The sequence below is a fragment of the Numenius arquata genome, chromosome 18 (genome assembly GCF_964106895.1).
Source record: "Numenius arquata chromosome 18, bNumArq3.hap1.1, whole genome shotgun sequence".
NCBI lineage: Eukaryota > Metazoa > Chordata > Aves > Charadriiformes > Scolopacidae > Numenius > Numenius arquata.
The window spans coordinates 5,110,783-5,130,699 of NC_133593.1; the positions used below are offsets into that span (position 1 = coordinate 5,110,783).

Sequence of the window (19,917 nt, forward strand, 5' to 3'; positions counted from 1 at the left end):
AGAGCCCCAGTTTCAACTCCTCTTTCCAGTAGGCAGGGGATGGGGTAAACAGGGAGGAAATCCCTTGCTCCTGCCCCTGCCACCCATCTGGTACAGGAAAAACGGTGAGAGAAGGCTCTTGGCAGTCTCCGTGTTGGGGCAAGAGAAACTCTAACCTAGGCTTGATGGGAGGAATGACATGGTCTTGTTTCTGTCCGTAGGTCAGTGCTAGAAAGCACTATGTATGGCTCATGGCAGTCTAGATAATACAGGTTTTTCAAAACCAGCCAAATCAGCAACGAGTTTTAATATGTTAGTGTGTGGTTCTGCGCGTGCTGAGGATCCCATTCCCCATTGAGCTTACAAAATTCAGTCCATAATAGTTAAGAATCAGCACTTGGAGTTGAAACACCTTTTACATAATTCAAAGTAATCTTTTGGGTAAATTTTGGGTTTGCTCTGGACATCCAGTTTCCTTTGAGCTCCAAATAAGGTGATCAAAAGTATTTCTGTTCCCTCATTGATTTCGTCCTTCTCTAAGAGACGCATACTAATGATGTTTCTGATGGAGCCTTAAATTACTGCAGATTGCCTTTATTATTTTTTTTCTGCCCGTAACTGATGCTGGCAGCTCTGGGGCTGTTATTTTGTCTTGCAGCCGCTTCTGCAGGAACAGTCAGGAGATCAGGGCTCGGCGGTTGTAGGCACTGAACCTAATAACCCCTCACCCTTTTTGATGTTTTTATTTGACGAATGTTTGCTTCATTTTTTTAATAATATTTCCCTAAGTACTGTAATTTATCTGAGACTGAGCAAAAGATGTACTCAAAACTGTTTGTTTGCCTTTCTAATGTGTTTCATTCTTTCAGAGAGATTCACGCGGAAATATTTTCATATGATCTTGAATGTGATTCTTAGCTAATATATATATAGAATTACATAAAATTAGTAGCGTCTTCAGTAACAAGAAGTTTATTGTGTTCTGTAGCAGAATGATTATGAAGGCTGGGTCAGGAATATAGTGATTGTAGAGCTGAATCCTGAAGCAGACGTTAAGCCTGTACTTTATCTCCCAGACTAATGTACTGTGAAAACAAACTTGTAGGACCTAACAGAAATATTTTATCATTGTTTTGGATATTTATGGCAGGAATAGTTCTTGCATAACAACAGTCATCTGTGGCATTTGTAGCCCAAATTTTGCAATATGGAAATCTAGAAAAACATGAAAAGGGAACTGAATGTAGACAGTGAAATTGAGTCATCTATTTTAATTGTAAAAGCTGGGAGAAATGTTGAAAAAACACCAATAAAAACGGTGAAAGACAGTTTGATTCTTTTCTAAAAAGAAACTCTCTTTTGATCTAAGTCTGAAAAGCTACTTGTATTGCCAATTTTAATTTTATGTTTTAAAAACATGTGATTTTTATCTTAGGCCAGAATTGTTAGTTTTACAGACGCTTATTTGATGCAGATGAATTGGAGTGCCTTCAGGAAAAAAGAGATAATTGTCAATTTTTTAAAGCTAACAGTACTTTTAAGATTTTCAGTTTTGGAATAAAGCTGTCTCTCAACTGTTTGTAACTTTGAAAATCTTTCAAACAAAAAAAAAAAGAAGCAAAAGAAATGCAGAGTAAGAAGTTTTCAGTATCAGCAGTAAGGAGTCTGGATTTTGTCCTGGCGACCGGTTGTTGCGATCTTAAAGTTGGAAATCGGTGTGTCAACTTGTTTGTTTATCTTTTCAAAAGGTTCAAAGTACTACGTGCAAAGTGAGGTTCGGAGGCACCGTCCGAACTTGGTGCTGGCAAGGCATCTTCAAATTGGAGAGCAGTTGCTGAAATTAAAATCTTCGGTCAAATTAGCTGGTGTGGTCCCAGCGTATCAAAACCTCCGGCCCCTTTGCCAGGGAGCAGGGAACACACGGAGGTGCTGCCCGTGGCCCCTGCCGCCCGCAGACGCCCCGCGTGCAGGGCACTGAAGGTGTTAATGACAAAAAAAGAAGTTTATTATGTGCAGTCATTGCAGTCTGTCAGCTGGAATATCAGAAGCTGAATTTGACAAGATGGCAGCAGCAAAGTTTTCCATGTGTAGGCTTGAAGTAAAATGTAATTAGCCTTTATGTGCAGAACAAGGATCCATTGATGAATACAGCTGGTCTTTGTTTTCTTCTGTCATTGAGTGTGGGAGGTAAAAGTGTTCTTCTTCATGTTTATTAATACAAGATTCCTTAGACAAATGGCAAGCACAGTTTAATATTTGTTGGAACACAGAGGGGCTTGCCAAAACAGTTGTTGTGTAAGAGGATTTCAAGGTTTTCAGATTATAATCATCTCTGGGTTAAATAAATGAATGATTACTCTGCCTTTTTCAATTAAAGAGGCACATCCTCTCTCTCGAGGCCCGATACTGATTTTGTTTGCTGTCCCACACGTTTCTATCAGCAAACCTGGATTTAACCAGCACTAATGCGTTTGATCTGGAGATTCTGTCGGAGCTGGAACTGAAAAGCAAACTCAGACTTGAGTTTCAGAAAAATTAAGGAATGTTGAATTTTTCTTTTCCTAGTGCAACAGACTTTTTTTTTTCTTCCTCCTCTGTAGAAAAAGAAACATTCTTGTATGCATTTCCTCCGTTTTCTGGGGACAAACTGTTCTCCTTTGCTAACATTGCTCTTTCACTTCTGGTTCTCTGCAGAATCCGAGCAAGTGTTTGGGATTCCCAGCTGAGCGGTTAATGCTCCCAGCCAGAATGGTTGAATTCCAGTTTTAGATCAGTTCCAGAGCCACCTCTTTGCTCCGACCTCTCCTCTCCCCCAACCTAAATGAATTCTAATTGGAAAAGGATCTTCGGTTGTAGCACATACAGTAGGCTTGTTACATTACTGTTAACATGTGGGTTGAGGCTCCCTGCCTTTGATGAAAGAAAATATCGAATTTCACTGAAATGCTACATTTTCACCAGTAAATGTTAAGTAGTCTTGTGAGGATTTGAGGTACCGGCCCCCCTTCTGCAATAAAAAGCCTTCATAAATAGCACAATGCAAAAAATGTTTAGGTTAAGGTTGTCAGTCAAAGCCTCTCTGCTCCCAGTTCTGTTGCCTGTGTGATTTTCTGAAAAATGCAGAATTTTTTGTTCTTCTAAAAGTAATGTATCCATAGAAAACGCAATGGTGAAGGAGGTTTTCATATTTACTAAAGTAGTCATCCTAAAACAACTACTTTCTATAACTTCTAGAAAAATATTTTGTCTTCCAACATACGAAGCAGAGAATTGTTGTCCTTTCATAGATTAGACTGATTATGATGTTTTTTTGGCAACACAGCTAAGGATGACACAGGAGGGCATATTGGTGTAGCATCATTAAGACTGTTCGCTGGTGCAATATTGCAAATTAACCCCACCTTATAGATCCAGCTGACTTATTTTAATCCTGGACTGCATCTTAATGAAAACTCAATCTGGAAATGAACAGAGCGCGGTTGATGAAAGTGCGGGCTGTGAGGAGGCAGTCCCTGCTTTACCATAAAGGAGAGTGTTTCATTGTTTTAGGGCCTTAATCGGAAAACTTGACTCACAGGGTTTCAATATCAGTGTTTAAAACTCCTTTTCTTGCAGTAGACCTCAGTCAGCGAGGCTGGGGATACCAGGGTGGGCTCTGTGCATGTACCTCTTACAAAGGCCGTCTCTACCCTAAAGAGTTTACCGCACGGTATCATGACAACGTGAAAGAAGGTAATGAAACAAAGAGGTAGAAGCTCAGGAGTGGGAGGACAAAGTAATGTCTATTTTCATCCCTATATCCTACTTGAAAATAAATCCTCAAGTAATCTGCCCGCAGTCGGAGGTGGGTGACAGATGGGGAGTGCTGGGGCAGAGGCAGCGATGGTGTCAGGAGGCAGGAGGGATGCGGGGAGGGAAACGGCTCCTGGTACCTGCAGCACGCAAGCACTTCAGGTTCCACTTGTGAGAAAGGAAGAGGTTTCATGGATTATACACCAAAATTATAATAACAAAAGGGGGTGCCTGTGGTTTTGGGCTGTTTGGGGTGAAGGGTGCTCTTCCTACTTGTTACTGACCTGTTCTTCAGGCATCAATGCAGAATAAAGTTCAAACAAGTTCTGAATAAAGTTGCTTTCTGCGTGGAAGGAGTACAGGATTGGGCTTTAAAACACACAGTTTTAACAGATAGTTAAAAACAGTTTAAAACAGATAGTTTTAGAGAATTCATGAAGAATTATTTCTGCCTAAAGTTACTTGATGGAATTGGAGTTCAAGTATTCATGTGAAATCTTCTGTTACATTGGGGCAAATCTCAGTTAACTTGGACTTGAGGGGAATAATTCCCAATATATAGTGAGAATTGAATTTGGCCTATGAATTATTTACTTTAATTTTTTTTAACAAATCTTTCTTGTTTAAGTGCTGGCTGGTACCAATATATCACTTCTCAAATATTTGTAGTCTCCCACTTTGACGGTGCTCAGGGTCAAACTGAATAAAAAATAAAGTCGCGCTCCCTCCAGCATCACATAATTACTGTGATAGATGGTCTCAAATGCTGCTTTCCCCCATTGAGCATGAAATACTGTAGTTAGGCTGGTTGTGTTGTACATGGCATGAAATAGCTTCTATTTGCTGTGCCTTTAAGGTCTTAAAGTTTCCTATTTCCTGTTCTTTTGATGAGTCATTAACTGCTCGTCTCTGGAATTATTGCAGTATTTGAAGTGATTTCCCTAAAAACAGGAGATGGAGAGCTGCACAGGCCATGTCTCTTACAGTTTTTTCTGTTCTTAAATTTCCTAGTCCTACTGCCATCAGTGAAGCCCCAGGAGTAGTGGTAATGGGGGGATAAGAAACCAGGGAAGATGTTACAGAGAACTAGGTTTGTTTTTTTAAGAAAGAAAAGGGAAGAAAAATGGAATGTCCTAAATCTTACAGGAAATTCTGTCTGCATTTTACAATTTGAGATATTTGTTAAAAGTTTTAACTGTGCCTTATGCAAAACTCAAAGAGGCTGAAAGTCACTAGGAAACATTAATATTTTGCTTAAAAACCTAGAACTGAAGATGAATGAAAACACTGTGGAGATCTGCTTCTTATTTTGATCTAAAGCTCTCGTGTGGAATAGGACTTTGAAAGCCCATGTGCAAACCAGCCTTTTTTGTCAAATTTCTGGTTCAGCCTACAGTCAAAGCAGAAAAGTCGCCAGACAGTGTGCTGTGGGGAGGGGATTACGGTGTTACCCTAAAACACTCGCCTTTGTGAAATACTGAGTGCTTGCTTTGAAGTGTTGTCATTATTAGCCTTTACTTTTGGGTAGGGAAACTGAGGCAGGAGGAGTGAGTATAATGCTCAAAGCCAGCAAGTCTGGTCTTGGCTGGAGTCTAGAAATATGCAGACGTGAGAATCATAAACCACAAACTGGCAAAATGATACCTATTTTTAAAATCATTATTTTTAAGGGTGCATTTCTGAGGACTCCATATAAATGGAGCATTTAGAGTTGGTAGGAGTCAGTGCTGTAGCTGGGCTGTGTTGTCTCTTTTGTTAGATCTGTAATGCTTGCAATTAGTTAATGTAACTTTTTGACAGCACAGAAGTGCCCTAGGTCCTTTCAGAGGTTTTTTTGTTTGTTTTTTAACCTCGAGTGAGACTGTTCAGTTCCTTTTTCTAGTATAGCCTAAAAGCTGGTGTTATTTAACAACCCAAAGTAGAAAAAAATAGCCTGAGGGTATTCCAGCATATTCTAGTCCTCGCCCTGTTATCTATAACCTTGGGTTGACATGAGATCCTTAGATGGAAATCTTTAAATAAATGCAAAGTACTGCATCAAAGGGTGTTGGGCTACTGTGCCAGCCGTGCTCTTGGTCACCCTGACCCTGGCTGCAACCGCGGCTCCTTCCTGGGCGTGAAACCGCATGGAAGAGAGAGGCTGGAGCATCCTTGGTGCGTGGTCTGTATGAAATCACAAGGGGCAGGAGCGTCCCCGTCTCCTCTGCTCTCGCTCTTGCTGGAGCCAAACCTCTTCAGGCTGTTGCCAGCTGCCTGTGTCTGCTCAGCAGAGGGACCACCAGCATGTTCCTGCGGTCCCAGCCTACCCCTGTGAGCCCAACAAAGGGGCGATCCAATTTTTTGAGCCATCTTGCCACGGTAGCTCATTTTATCTATGACAGCTGAACCCTGTAAGGTGCCTGGGGGGGCTTTGTGAGGAAGAGGAGGAGTGAGTTACAGGGAAGGAGCACCCTTCTTGCAAAGGCACATGTGCCCCTGAGCGTGTACAAGGTCCTTGGGCTTCCATGTCCAAGTCAGCTGAGCTTGGTTTTCATGCAGCCCTTTCATGTATGCCTACAGATTAGAATAGTTTTGGTTTTTTTAGTACAAAGTAACAAAGCAACACAGTTATTTTGGTTCGGTACCACTTCCTTGTGAGGTCCTGTCTGTGAAAGCGAGGAGGGCACGTGGTGCTGCCGTGGCTCCTTCTGCACAGCTTCTGCTGGGCTGGGATCTTGCGGAAGGCAATCAGGATAAATCCTTGAATCATCAGAAACAAATGGTTCATCTGTTTTCAATCGGGACCTGCCCTGTACAGTGTGCGGGGTTACCTATTCCCAGCCCCAAAGCAAAGCTCTCCATCAGGCTCTAAGCTAAACCGGCAGTTCCTGCAGTGGTTGTCTCCACCTCACCGTGCAGTTCACATGTAGGCTGGCTTTACTGGCCTTCACGTGAAAATCTCCTTGTGCTCTATAGATGGATTCCAGCTGCTTTTCCCACTCCCACGCGACAGCAGTGCAGGCAAAAAAAATGAGTCACGTAGTGTGTGCTGTGCTCCCTCATGTAATGGAAAGAGATGGCTGTCCCGAACGAAAGTGGAAGTTCAGGAAACTTTGTAAGATCCCAAGCACCAAAACTCTCTATCCTGAAAAAAAGTCTCTTTCTTCTGCCTTTATCTTCTTTCCCTTTGGAAAGCTACGCATTTGCCGTGAGAGCTGGTGGGCCTACTCTCCCGTGGACCTTGTTGTTTCATGCAGACAGCTTTCACATTCATCCACCGCTTTCCTTTGATTTTCTGTTTGCCTCTTCCAAGTGGCTTTATCTGGCACGACCTTTGTGGAAGTGTCCCTGTGCTCCTTCCTCATTAGAAAGGTTTGTCAGCATCCCACTGAATCTGTACCTAAATGCGTCTGATCCCATCACTGACTTAAAATATTACTCTGATGCCACAGCTTACAACAGAAACAGGGACGTTATCCCCTCCATAGCTGCTTTAAAAATAAAAAGTGTTCCAGTTTTGTATTATCTATATTAGTAGTGTTGACATCAGGTTGCTCACGTTACTCAGGATAAAGCTGAAGAATGAAATCCTGTGGGTGCATCGCTATGGAGGTCATGGTGAGAGCTTTAAAACTCCTGGCAATTATTTCTTCCGCTTACCCCCACGTTAATCTTTGACTTCCACTGTAGCCCGTACCCCGGCTGCCTGCGGTGGAAGCAGAGCTGGGGGAGAAGCCTCGGTGCTGGCGTTAAGTAAGGGAGTCGCCCTCGGCGTCTGCACCTCTCCACCTGCCCGTGCCTTGGTCGCAGGAGAAAAAAGGGATTTTGGTCTGCAGACTTGTAGCAGTTTGGGCAGTGACAGAGCACAGGGTGCTTATAGGAATCATCTCGTGAAGTGGCCTAGAAACGGGGGCGTTTCCAGCAAATCAAAGATTTCTCTGAGAAGCAGTTGCAGCTCGGAGCAGGTCAGCGTGCAGGCTGGCCGTTCTGTGTCTGGATGTCAGAGGAGAGCGTCCTGTCTGCCTCAGCCCCTTCTAATCATCCTAGAGACATCACTTAATGGGACCTAAGAAATATTGTCTCATTTACATATCCTCCGATATCAATTAAAAGGCAATAACACCATGTGGGATTGCAGTTTTGTATGCCACAGAAAATACTGGCTGTGATGAAGTTGAATCTCATTATCTTGATGAAATTTTTAAAAAACGTTTCAATGAATAAGTTTTTTTTAAAATAATGGCTTTGAATAAGAAATTTAAAATCTGAAACCTAAGGAGTTAGGAACCAGGATTGAGCACTAATTCAGGGATTTGGAAGAGAAGGATGTTGGCCAGCTCGCAGAGCAGAAGGGATAAGGCAGTATGATGCAGACACTAAAACCAGGAAAAACAACAGACAACATGCAGGTCTGTTAATAACTTCATTAGCATTCACATAAAGCATTAAATAAACAAATGCATTTACAATCCTGTAAGCCTGATATTATTAACCCTTAACATTTATCTTGTGTCTTCTGCAGGGGCAGATCATAGCAAAGGCTATGATTTTGTAGCTGTGACAGCCTTTCCTCCCTGTTTTTTTACCATGTTGAGAAACTGAGTCCCAGGGAGGTTGGTCAGGGATGTGGAGGGCAGTTAGTATTACAGCAAGGATCAAAATTAAGAAATAAAATCATTGGGTATAAGGTAAAACTTCTTCCCTTATTTTGCTTAGATAACAGCTTCTTGATGCCCAGAATAAACCCTAACTGATAGAATCTCACTTGCAAGTTTTAAATGCTTGTTGGTAACAAGTTTTGAAGAAAAAATAAATTTAACTGAAGCATTGCCTTGGGGTTACTAATCTTTTGTAACAGTTTTTCAGTGGCTTGCAATAGATGGTCTTTGGTTACTTGTGATCTCCAACTGCACAACCTGTCTTCATTCCTTTCCTCAAACTGAATAGCATATTTTTTTCCTCCCACCAATACAGTTTTTTATTTATTTTGAGGGGGTTTAGGCTAGTCTGGACTTGGTTTGTTTTGTATGCTGGCTACCAGGCACAAATATCTTCATTTCCCTGTGGACTGCACCTGCTGGATGATAAACCTGCCCTCCAACATCTCCTGGATGAACTTGTAGTTGAACCACGATTGCTGGGTTGAAGGCAGTCTGGTTTCCAACAACACGTTAACAAGCATGTATATTCATATACATATATATATGTATGAAAAAAGAATGTAGAGAGGGTGCCATGACAGCTTTTGTCCAATGGCTTAGATTTTCTTCCTTTTCCTTCATTTGATTCAAAAGTCAGCACTGGGAAATGTGAATCTTTCTATTACGGTTGGTGCTGGGCAGAGTTGCAAGGGAGGATTGTGAAACAAGTAACTTTCTTTGCATGGTTTCCTCAAGAAATTGTATTTACTGATGTTTCATTTCCTGTGTACTTCCCCATTTATGGTATGTGGATTATTAACCTGCCTCAATACGGTGGTTACATCAGACAGATAACCTGAGGGGCACATATGGCTTTCATGAAAATATAACACCCATTTCCATCATTGTGAACCGTGTCATCTACCAGTTGGGTGGCCATAAATTGCTGTGAAATGTGCACAGCCTTAACCAGTAGTGAGGAGCGCATAACTTAACCATGGAGTAACTAACCATCTTAATAAATATAAATTCACTCTTTGCTGGAGACACTTCTGGGAGAGTGGGAACAAGTTCTACAGCCTGTTATCCCACGTGGTCACGGTAATGTAAAGGGTAAGTAGAGTTGTTCTGCGGAGAGATTCCTATACCCTGCTCTGTGTTTCGCCCTCTATGTTTGGGAATCTCTGTCTCGTGTAAAACAAATAAAAAGCACTGCCAAGCAGCCGGGTTTGCAGCCAGAGTGCCCAGCATCCTTGTTCAGGGCCATCATTAAAAGATTTCATGAAACAGCCTTAAAAATGAAAAGTTTCCTTTCAGAGAGAGAGAGAGATAATTGAACTCATTGATTTGTTTCACGGTTTGTTTGCCCTTTCATTCCCTTCCTGAGGTGCTGTTTGTTGAGGAATGTCTCCAATTGCCAGAAAGACAGTGGGGTGTCTAATATTTCCCCGCCAGCTCTCCTTTCAGCCAGAGCAGAGTACTGTGGCAAGCCTACGATATGAATTTTTAATGCAGAACTTTATAACATAGCCCTTGCAGCACGGCTGCACTACTCTCTTGAGCTTTCAGATTTAATGCTCTGATGAACAGAGCACAGACTTGGGGCATTCGACAGCAGTCGGAATTAACCCCTACATTACTGAGTGTGTAGCACTTAATTTCCCTGTAGATTAATACAGGCAATGGGGGGAAAGATTCCAGATACTCCCACATTGAAAAAGCATCAGGATAACTCGGAATTTGTCTCCCCAAATTCTCTGTGATGTATTTCCCCCTCTTTTCCCAGTAAGGGGAATTTTTAAGGTTGTTTACTTCTCTTGGGCTTGACAATGGTGCAGTCCTTCTGTCTTGCATAAACCGACGCTGTCTTGTCCAGTGTCTGATCTCTAATAATGACCCGTGCTGGTATGCTAGAAATCCAAAAAGGGCAAAAAATTATATTAGTCCTGTAGTGCATCATTGTAGATTAATTTGCCATAGGAATGTTCTTCCAGATCATATCATTTAGTTGCTTATGCGGTGAATCATAAGAGTTAGTATCTGAGGGGATTTTGCTCTGTTTGGAATACAATCTTAACTAGGTGTGGATGTTCTTCTTAGTCCATCATCTTATTTTCCTAGCGAGAAGTGTAGAGCCCGGCAGCATAGATAAGGAGTCCAAATTATTACTCTTCAGGGCATTAGCACGTGTTTGTCAGTGTTTTCACTGTTGTAAAGCTGCCTGTTCACCTGCCTTGTTTTAGTGTCTGGACTTTTTATTTTACTCTTCTGCAGTCTTAATAATAATAATAATTCTGCTTTACTGCGGTTAGTGCCACTGTGCTGTTCATTGGCTTTTCTAAATCATCCCTTTACTTATTAAGCAATACAAGTCCTAATGTATTATCTGGAGGAATATTGCTCTCAAAATCCTTTAAAGTCTGCCCGTGTAGTTTTGAGTTTTTTTCATAGCTGGCTCTTTTTGGTAGTAGAGCGTGTCACAGGCAGGAATGGCCTTGTCAGGGACCCTGGCAGGAGAAAAAATGCAGCATTTGTAGGTTTAACTTTGATAATGGAGAAGGAGTCTGATGTATTTAAATTGTGATAAGATTGGTGTAAGCCAGAGAGAATTAGACAGGACACGGAACATGCAGAGGTGTTAATGGCATTCGGGAGAAGGACTTAGTGAGGAGTTTGTACTCTGGTGATGTTAAACCATTTGCCTTAAGCCCTTGCAAATGAGACATGCAAGTTGTTCTTAACTGATACCACAGAAGTACATTTACACTTTTTAATCATAAATCAGCATCTCTGCTTTGGTGACACATTTATACATTTGTTTCAGATGAGGTCTTTTAAGCAGCTTGTCTTATTGATTATAGACCCAAGATTGTCTTGACTTCCTCCACTGTTATTACTGACTCATGAGATTAAGGTTTTCAAGGCTTGTTGCTAAATGCAGAGAGATCCCATCATTTCATTCAGTGATTCTAGGCATCTATTAACTTTACTTCTATAAAAACGCGCAAGTATTTTGATAGAAAATTCAGTTCAAGACTTTGTCTTATGGAAAGGACACTCCTGTTTTCATGTACTGCATGGTAATTAGCTCTACATCTTACTTTTGTTGTGTCAACCGCGCTACCTAAAACAAGGCTGATGACTCAGTTTTGCCATATGTAAAAAGGGCACACGGGGTAAGGCAAGACTTTATTATAATGTGGGTAGTCCTTCAGTCCTTGGATAGAAAAGTGGAAGTGCTGTTCTGATGCTTGCATTGTAGCCTGTAAAAATAAATGTACGTAAATAGAAGCACATAAAATGCATTTGCTGACCGTTCATTTGAACAGTGCCATCCATTAGGTCATGCTGTGATGAATGGAAATATTCTTCGTTCCTGGAGACCACACCAAAGGAAAAAAGATGCATATGGCATCTGTCATAATAATAATGCTGTATTACCACTGGCTGCCCCATAGCACGGGCATTGTAACTCACTGGAATGGGCAACTTTAATCATTATAGCATTTTTCATTGTTTTACCTGTGTGGTGCTTTAATGTGGGACTCTTCTGCATTTACTGAGCCAAAGTGGAAATATTTATTTAATGAGTTGTAGCAGATTTTTATATGCGTAGTGGTAGAGTTAAGGAGCATGACTCATAGGAAGTAGAAAGATCAACAAATTCAGTTCATTTAACTGTTTCAAGTTCCTCACCGCTGTCCTTCCCGTCTCGGGGACTGGAATGAAGGCTGCAGAGGAGCAAGAGGGAGAGTTTCCCAACCTGAATTTCGGAGATGCCTCTGCTTGGTGCTCCCTGTCTTGACCCAAATCCTCGTGATAAGCAACCAGGGGGTCTTCCAGAGTGGCTCAACTTGGGCACTTTCGGTGATGCTCACTTTGTGTGGCTTTGAAGTTTGCCTGCATGGCTGGAATAATCTTTTTCTGTTACTGACCCAAGATAAAATGTTGATTTTTAAAATTTTTTTTTAATTGCATGTGATCAGAGGAAAGTAGCTACTGTAGTAAGTTATGCTTTTTGATTACAGATTTTGATGTTGAGATATGCAGGATGTGAATCAGGAGGCTGTATCTGGACTTGCTTAAATGTGGGGCTCAAAGCCAGAATTAATATAAGTTCTACTTTTGAAAACGCAAGCGACTGGAATGGTTTATACTTTTAGCACAGAAGTTGAAAGAATTGAATTGCAGCAGAGTGCATGATGTTGGCGTCTTTGAAGATCATGGTAAGAAAGTATTCTTCAGTAACACACAGTAGCACTTCTAGTAACTTCCCAGTCCTGGGTTGGTTTAGATTTGTGGCGCCAATGGGGAGATGTGCATTAGGGTTGGAGCTCGCCTTCTGAGTGTGACAGCAAACACCTCCTGCTATTTGAATGCTAACAACCAACAAGTCATTTAGTATAGCCATTTGCCAGTTTAATGGCTTAAGCAGCTTAGTTTTAATTAAACAGCAGCTTCTGTGTATGATATCAGAGAAAATAATGTTCTACTTAAAGCTGAGTTGTTTAGTGTCGTCCCCAACTTGCTGAAGATACCAACAGCTTCTCTGTTCCAGCATTGCGCTGCTGCATTGTCTGCCACTTCATATGCAAAATTTGTTTGCAGCAGAGCCCCTTTCGGGGTATGGATGAGCCTTAATCTATTAGTTAAATACTAGCTCAGCATTGCCTTGGTGGCAGCAGTTGTTCCTTGGGAAGAGCTCCATCCATGGACTGCAGGTCCAGGTTTGTTCCATCACAGAAATGTTCAGGCTGGGAGATCCTTCACCCCTTTACCAAGGGCTCCAGGAGTCGAGGTCTGGGAGCTGATTGATAAAGGGGTAAAATTCAGGCCTGTCAGAAGGTGCACCCAACATGAAGACAAAGCGACTGATAATCTGTTGTAGGAGTGGGGGGTTTTGTGGTCTATCTGAAGTTCATTTAATAGAGGGTGAGTGACTGTCAGGAAAAACATCACATCCTTTGCATATCGTTCCCTAGTACCTGGAAGCTAGAAACCAGCTTTTTTTGGACAGTCGTGCTGAGGTGATAACAGTGTCATCCTCAGGAGTCCTTTTACTGGATCCAGAATGAGAGTTTGGTGGGTAACAACAGAGGAAGGTGGCTTTACTACTTGGAGACACAGTTCCTTTTCTTAATCATGCTGCTTTTCAACTGATATCTTTTTTAAAAAATCTTTTTTATTTTACAAGGAGTACGTGGCGTGGGTTCCCTCTATTCTTTGGCTGATGTTCCTTTCTTTCTCAAAGAGAATGGTGTAATGTGAACTTCTGCACAGCAGATGAAGATTTAACACTTAGACTACTTAAGATTAGACCTGTAACATCATGTGTAGACAACTGATTATAAATGGCCTGGATTTCAGAGTTGTTCCTTTTGATTTCTGTTATCTGAAAATGTCAGCCACAGCACTTCGTTTCCCCGTTACCTGATGCCTCCGTGTGCCAACAGCCAGGAGCTCCAAATAGGTCAAAATACTTTGCAGGAATTTTTCCATCTTCTTTATTTCTCCTTTTCATTTCCCGTCCCTTCCCCTTCAGTCCTCGGATGCTATGAAGGCCTTTGAATCAGTGTGGCAGTTTATGCAGAATCTGTAATTCTGATGTTACGCCCATGTTAACAAAAATAAGGAGGCAACCAGAGGTTTTTTGAGGTTAAGAAGGTAATAAAAATCCAGGCTGGAGAAGGTTTAGTTCAAGTTGTGCTTATTGGGGCAAGTATTTCACATCTTGAACTAGAACCTCTTGAGACAGATACAGCCTCGCATTGTCTGATTTATTTAATCACATTTACATGAAATCAGATATATTCATCAACAGAGAACATTGTGAGCAAATTGAACGAAAGCATTACTCAACAGAATTTCTGGCTTTGATAATAGAAAATATACTGGAAGTTTTAGCGAGCAGAGCTGCTGGTTTTGGCTCAATAGCAGGTCATCCACAAAGGAAATGAGGGCCAGCAGGCTCCTGCTATCCCTGACTTCTGCTTTCATTCCCCGCTTGATAAATTGCTGTCCAGAGCCCCTGCCACCGAGCCTGAAGGACATTGTCCGTTAGCCCGGAGCAGCGGGAAGCGCCTACCCGGAGGCAGGAAGGAGTGACCTGTGCTGGTGTTTGTTTAGGAAGAGAAATGATGGTCTCCGTGTGGGCATGTTTGGAGAAGGAAATGTTTCCGTGTTCTCGCTCGCTCTGGACTGGGGCTGGACGCCGAGCTGTCCTGCCGTGGGGCCCACGCTGCTGCACTCCGGTCTTCGCCGTGACGTGCACAGATTGAGGCAGAAAAGTCCTTTTTTAACAAGCAGCTTGAACCTGTGACCAGTGGTTACTCAGTTATGTGTACATAAGCGTCATTTATTTGAATAAAATAAACAGCGAATTAGTATTTATTTACAAGACACGGGTGAATGGATTGATTTCTGTGCTCCTGATCCATTAATTATTTGGGGGAAATGCTGATAGTTTATTAAAAGTAGAACTGTAGTCACAGCAAGGGGGTAGGGATTAAAGTTGTATTTTTGAATATTGCAGGCAAAAGATTTTTACACAAAGTGGCACATAGTAAATAATCAGCAGTTTTATTAGTTATTCCAGTTTGTAGTCACTTAAATTTTCAGCAGTCTTTCCTTGGCTTTATATGTTGACGACTGTCTTAAAATATGTTGTACGTTTTTGTGCAGATAGAAAAAATTCACCCATCATGTCTCATTCTTTTAAGAATTGTAAAAAATACAACATTGCTGTTCTAATCCTGCAGGTACCTAGAGCTCCCAAATTGTGCATTGTTGGCCTTTTGTCATCTTGGCAAATCAAGGAGATGCTCTTGTTGCCAGTCACAAAAGGAGGATAATACAGAGACTTTCTCAATGTCACGTGCTTCAGAGCTGATGTTATAAAACAGTTTATCCTTTTTTTTTCCAGAGCTATCTACTTTTAAGGGCTTGTTGTGAATACATTTGCTGCATGCATTAGTCATTTACAGTACTTAGATCCTGTAACTATTAAAATGTTAACATTTGGAGCCAGCTATAATTATCTTTTATTATTATTATTTTTAATGGGCATAGCGCTTGCTTTCCTCTCCAGCTTTCCCAAACATTTGAGGGATCTTTAAGGTATCTGTTACTGGAGCAGCCATCTTTGATTTCTGTTTATACTGTTTGTTTTCTTATTTTTCTAATCACTAAGAATTTTTTGTCTGCATGAAGTTTTTGTTTCTCTTGAATGTCTAAAACAGACATCCCAGGGGAAAAGAAACCTTGAAGGCCCTGCAGAATCACCATCTTCTTTGCGTTCCGTGTCTGGGAGAGGCGCTGTGGCTGGACGCTCACGCTGCATGAAGCAGCTCTATGAACCTGATGCAAATACCAGTTAATGGAGTTGCTTGTTTTTTGATACCTAAAACAATATAAGAAATGGTGGTCACCAATGTTAATCGCTGGCTATTCCACTAAACATTCTTTTTATCCGTGTTCCAGGTAGGAACAGAGGCTTTTCTTTGACTTTTAAAGTGTGGAGGGCCTATAAACCAGCCCTTAGTTTAAATGCAGTTTTTTCTGGTGCCTTATTTGACTTTTTCCATATCTGAAACCATAAAAGCTCGAGGTGCTCGACTTCAGCATTAATTGTGCTTTTTCCCCAGTGTTTATTGTTTGGTGGGGAAGCTGGAGGGAAGGAAGGATGATCACGTTGATGATACTGTTGTTCACATCTCAGGGACTATCCATGGACAGACGTTTCTTTGAGCTTCTAATTAAGATACTGTGGATCTTGGAATGGTGGAAGGCTCTTAGCTACGCACAGTGCACCCAGTCAGGCTGCAGTACTGTTAGGTGAGCTCTGTGTTGATGGTCTAGATCAGTGATTTTCTGTGTGTTCTGGAAATTCCTGCAATTCCACTGGTTATTGCAAAGAGATCACAGAAATAACTGTGAAAGGCAACCAGTCATAAGCTGTAAATGTGCTATGCTAATGTTTCATCCTTTGATGGAGAACTCCAGGTAGTCTGAAAGTTAGGAAGGTTATAAATCACTATTGTAGATCTCCTGGTTTATAAGTTTTAGTTGGGACTTGATCTTTCTAACCCCGTAGGACGGCAATGGCTTTTCTTGTCTTTTCCCTCTTCGTTGCCTTCATGCTGTCATTGTTGTTGTTGTAGTTATAAATATACAATAGCTTGATGTTAAGTATGTCGGACCAGCTTAACTCGTCAGAAAACCATTTCAGTCCAGGGCTTGTAACTGATAATGGCTGTACTTTTGCCCTCTTCACTGAAAGACAGTGGCCACTAAATATAGCGGGGTGAGCTATTTCTGATTATGTAACATCTCTATCTGTCTGTGCTCTGATTAAATAATCTATTTTCTTGGCAAAGGAGTCCGAGTTAATTTTCTGTTATTGATCAAAAACATATTTTAGCTGTGATACAGATGACTTATTTGTCTTGCTGCCTGTTGGATTGATTTTTGTCACCGCCCGGCCGTCAGTGATGCTGTGACGCCTGGTTCACCCGGAGCGGAGCCAGGCGGCGGTGAGACGTGCCGGGCACACGCCGGTTCTCACCCAGGTCAGTGTTTAGCAGTCTTTCTGTGTCATGGATGGTAGATAAGCCCTGCTTTTTCTCTAACACTTTTTGTTACTGTTTTTCAGTGAATATATTGTCTGGTTTCTGCATTAACTGCATTTTTTTATTTAACATTTTCCCACACTTTCTCTCTAATTTAATTCCTGTTCCTTGTATTTTCTATGTACATAGTATTGATATAGCAGTAAGGTTAGCAGTACTGAAGATGTAACAACTCTAAAAGAAGCTACATGGCCGGGGCCTGTGGAAGACTTAATTATTAACCATTTCTGGGAACAAGTTTAAGAAAACAAAGGTCCCTGTATGAAAGTTGTGAACTTTACAATGTATTAGTGCATCCTCCCCATATAGACCCTCTCCTTCCGGCCCTTTTTCGTGTGTATGACAGCAGGGCAGTCTAATTTCTGATATAACATCAAATAAACTTTTGTTGCGCTCTTCAGCCCACAGCTTGGGAAGACGTTGCAGGTACAGTAACCTGCGGGCAAAGGGAAGGCGGAGGGGAAAGGGAGCAGAGCTTGTGCCGCCGAGGGGCCAGCAAGTCTGGCCCCATCCTCTCTGTTTGTATAACACTTCAGAAGCAAAGCAAGGTTCCCTGAATTACTGATTTACTACTTTATGCCATAAAAGGAGCTAAGCCTAGAGAAAATATGGGAAGGCTAGATATGCTGTATTTGAAAAGTTTAAAACTTTTATACTGACAGTGCAGGAACTGATGGCACAAAATGTCAATGCAGGGTAAAAGAAGGGGAAATTCCTCTGCTCTGTGCTTGTGCATGAGTTCATGCTCCAGACTGTACCCGAGTACCCAACTGAACCCAGTAACTGAGGACAGAGAAGCTGCATCTTTGCAAAAGGTGTGTCCTCCCGGGGTGTCCTGTCAAGCACAGATCTACACAGCCTGCTGTGTAGATCCACTCCTCACTCACGCCAAGCCCAGGTGTCCAACTCGGCAGTGTATGGCTCAGCCCAGCTCTCCACGTGAGACCACGGAGCTGGGCAGAGGATGTCCCACTTGGAGGGATGTGGGTGCTGCAGCAGGAGGGAGAGGGGAATGGGGTGGAGAAGTGATGCTGGATTTGGTTCTAGTCTTATCTTTACACCTCCTGAGGTCAGGGAACAACCAGGGAAGGGTGTTTGGCCATTGAAGGTCTCAACAGTGTGACCTTGCTCATTAAGCAAATGCTGGTCTTTTGGCTGTTAACTGGTTAATAGACTTAGAAATGCATTTAAAAATGGGCAAATCAAAAAGGTAGGTCGGCATTGTCTTACCTCCTTTTTGTGCTACAGCTGTTTCTGACGTTTAGGAAGGATGATTTTCATCCACTGAAGAGCCTTCTGACATCAGCATATCTTTTGGATATAGTAGAAATGTCGAGGAATTGTCGTCAGCAACAGAAAACTATTATTTCCAGTTCAAACTTCCCATTTGTAGAAATACTAAACCTGTTACATTAACTATTGAAACAGAATAATCAAATAGTTCCATACCACAGACTACAATATTAGTCAAGCCTGAAGCTGTTTTACTTTAGCAGTATTTTAAAGGCTAAACAACCGTTGAAAGGGAAATAGAGAATTTGAGAAGTGTTTCTGCAAATAAAATTGTAAAAGGTTAAATTAGAAAATACTGCACTGTTGTCCTCCGAGGGCTCGTGGTAGTACCTAGTGTTGTTGGGTTTTGCCACGAAGGATTATTTAAAGTAATTTGGCTGTCTAATATATATCTAGTTTAGATTCTGTGTAGACAGGCAATCTGTCAATCATATTAGGGAGCATTTCTCATAATCCGATACAACTGGAGACTAAATTAGAAAAGAATTGAGCAGCTTTATATATTCACCAAAGATGTAAAAATAAAATATGCTGGATATTCTGCTGGTACAAGCGGCTCGAGTGAAGTTGCACTGATTCACACCAGAGCAGCATCTTAATTGGTGCCAACCTACCATCCAGCTTCTCCACCAGCAAAGCTCCTGAGGGCAACTGGAGGCTGAGTCTGCTGCTCGGGATGCCCCACTGGTGTCAGAGCAAATCCAGAGGAGGGAAAGGACAGAGAGGAAGGCAACGCTTTCATCTGAAGACCAGGAGGTTGTTCTGTGTCGCAGGCATCGGTCTCCATGAAGGAATAATGAGCTGGTGCTTGTTGTGCAGATTTAGACGATACCTGCCTTTTTGCCTTCCTCTGGTTTGTTTTCTCTATTTTGTGGTCTCCCATTCCCTCCTTTGTTTCTTTCTGCCTGCTTTTTTGCAGCTTTGTCACTCAGGTCAGCAAGATTCGTGCTATTGATAGCTGTAAACTGAAACTGCAAAATGGTGACATGATTGCAATTTGACAGAAGTAGTGTTTCCATTCAGAGCAAAGCTGGAACAAATTGGGAAGAGAGAAAACCATATTGGTAATTGGATATATTATTATGAAGACAGCAATCATCCTGGTTGTTAATCTTAAGCATAGCTCATGGGAAAGGTAAAACCTACTCAAAATGTACAGTAAACGCATCTCCCATCATGCTTTATGCTATTTTCAGTCCATTTATTGGATAGAAGGACATCAGTTGCCTTTATCACAGACGATCTAATGCTATTTTCTTCGATAGCCAGAAGGAAATGCTTGCTTGAGTAGCTAGCAGAGAATAGGCACGTCACCTATATTCACTTCTAAAGTCAAAAGCATCTAAAGCATTCCCCAAATCCATCTCCCACTTGAATGCTGTGTTACTACAGAGTCAACATTTAGCTTTTCTTCTGCACAATGTGCATGTCCTTTACATAGATAAAGGCAAAAGGTAAAAATGAGTTGCAGTTTTATCCGGATTCTATCACTAAATAATGCCTTTTTGTTATCCATCATAAAGCACAGGCCAGATGCTACAGGTGCATTTGACAACGTTGGGAAGCAGGATATTATCGTATTTGGGTGCCTGTTAGTAAATGTGCTT

At 41.7% G+C, this 19,917-nt stretch overlaps 1 protein-coding gene across 9 annotated transcripts in view; it reads left to right on the top strand.

Moving 5' to 3' along the window:
* The window catches only part of CUX1 (cut like homeobox 1), a 278,806-nt gene that overhangs the window by 144,710 nt on the left and 114,179 nt on the right, over positions 1 to 19,917 (top strand). The gene's annotated exons all lie outside the window — the stretch shown is intronic.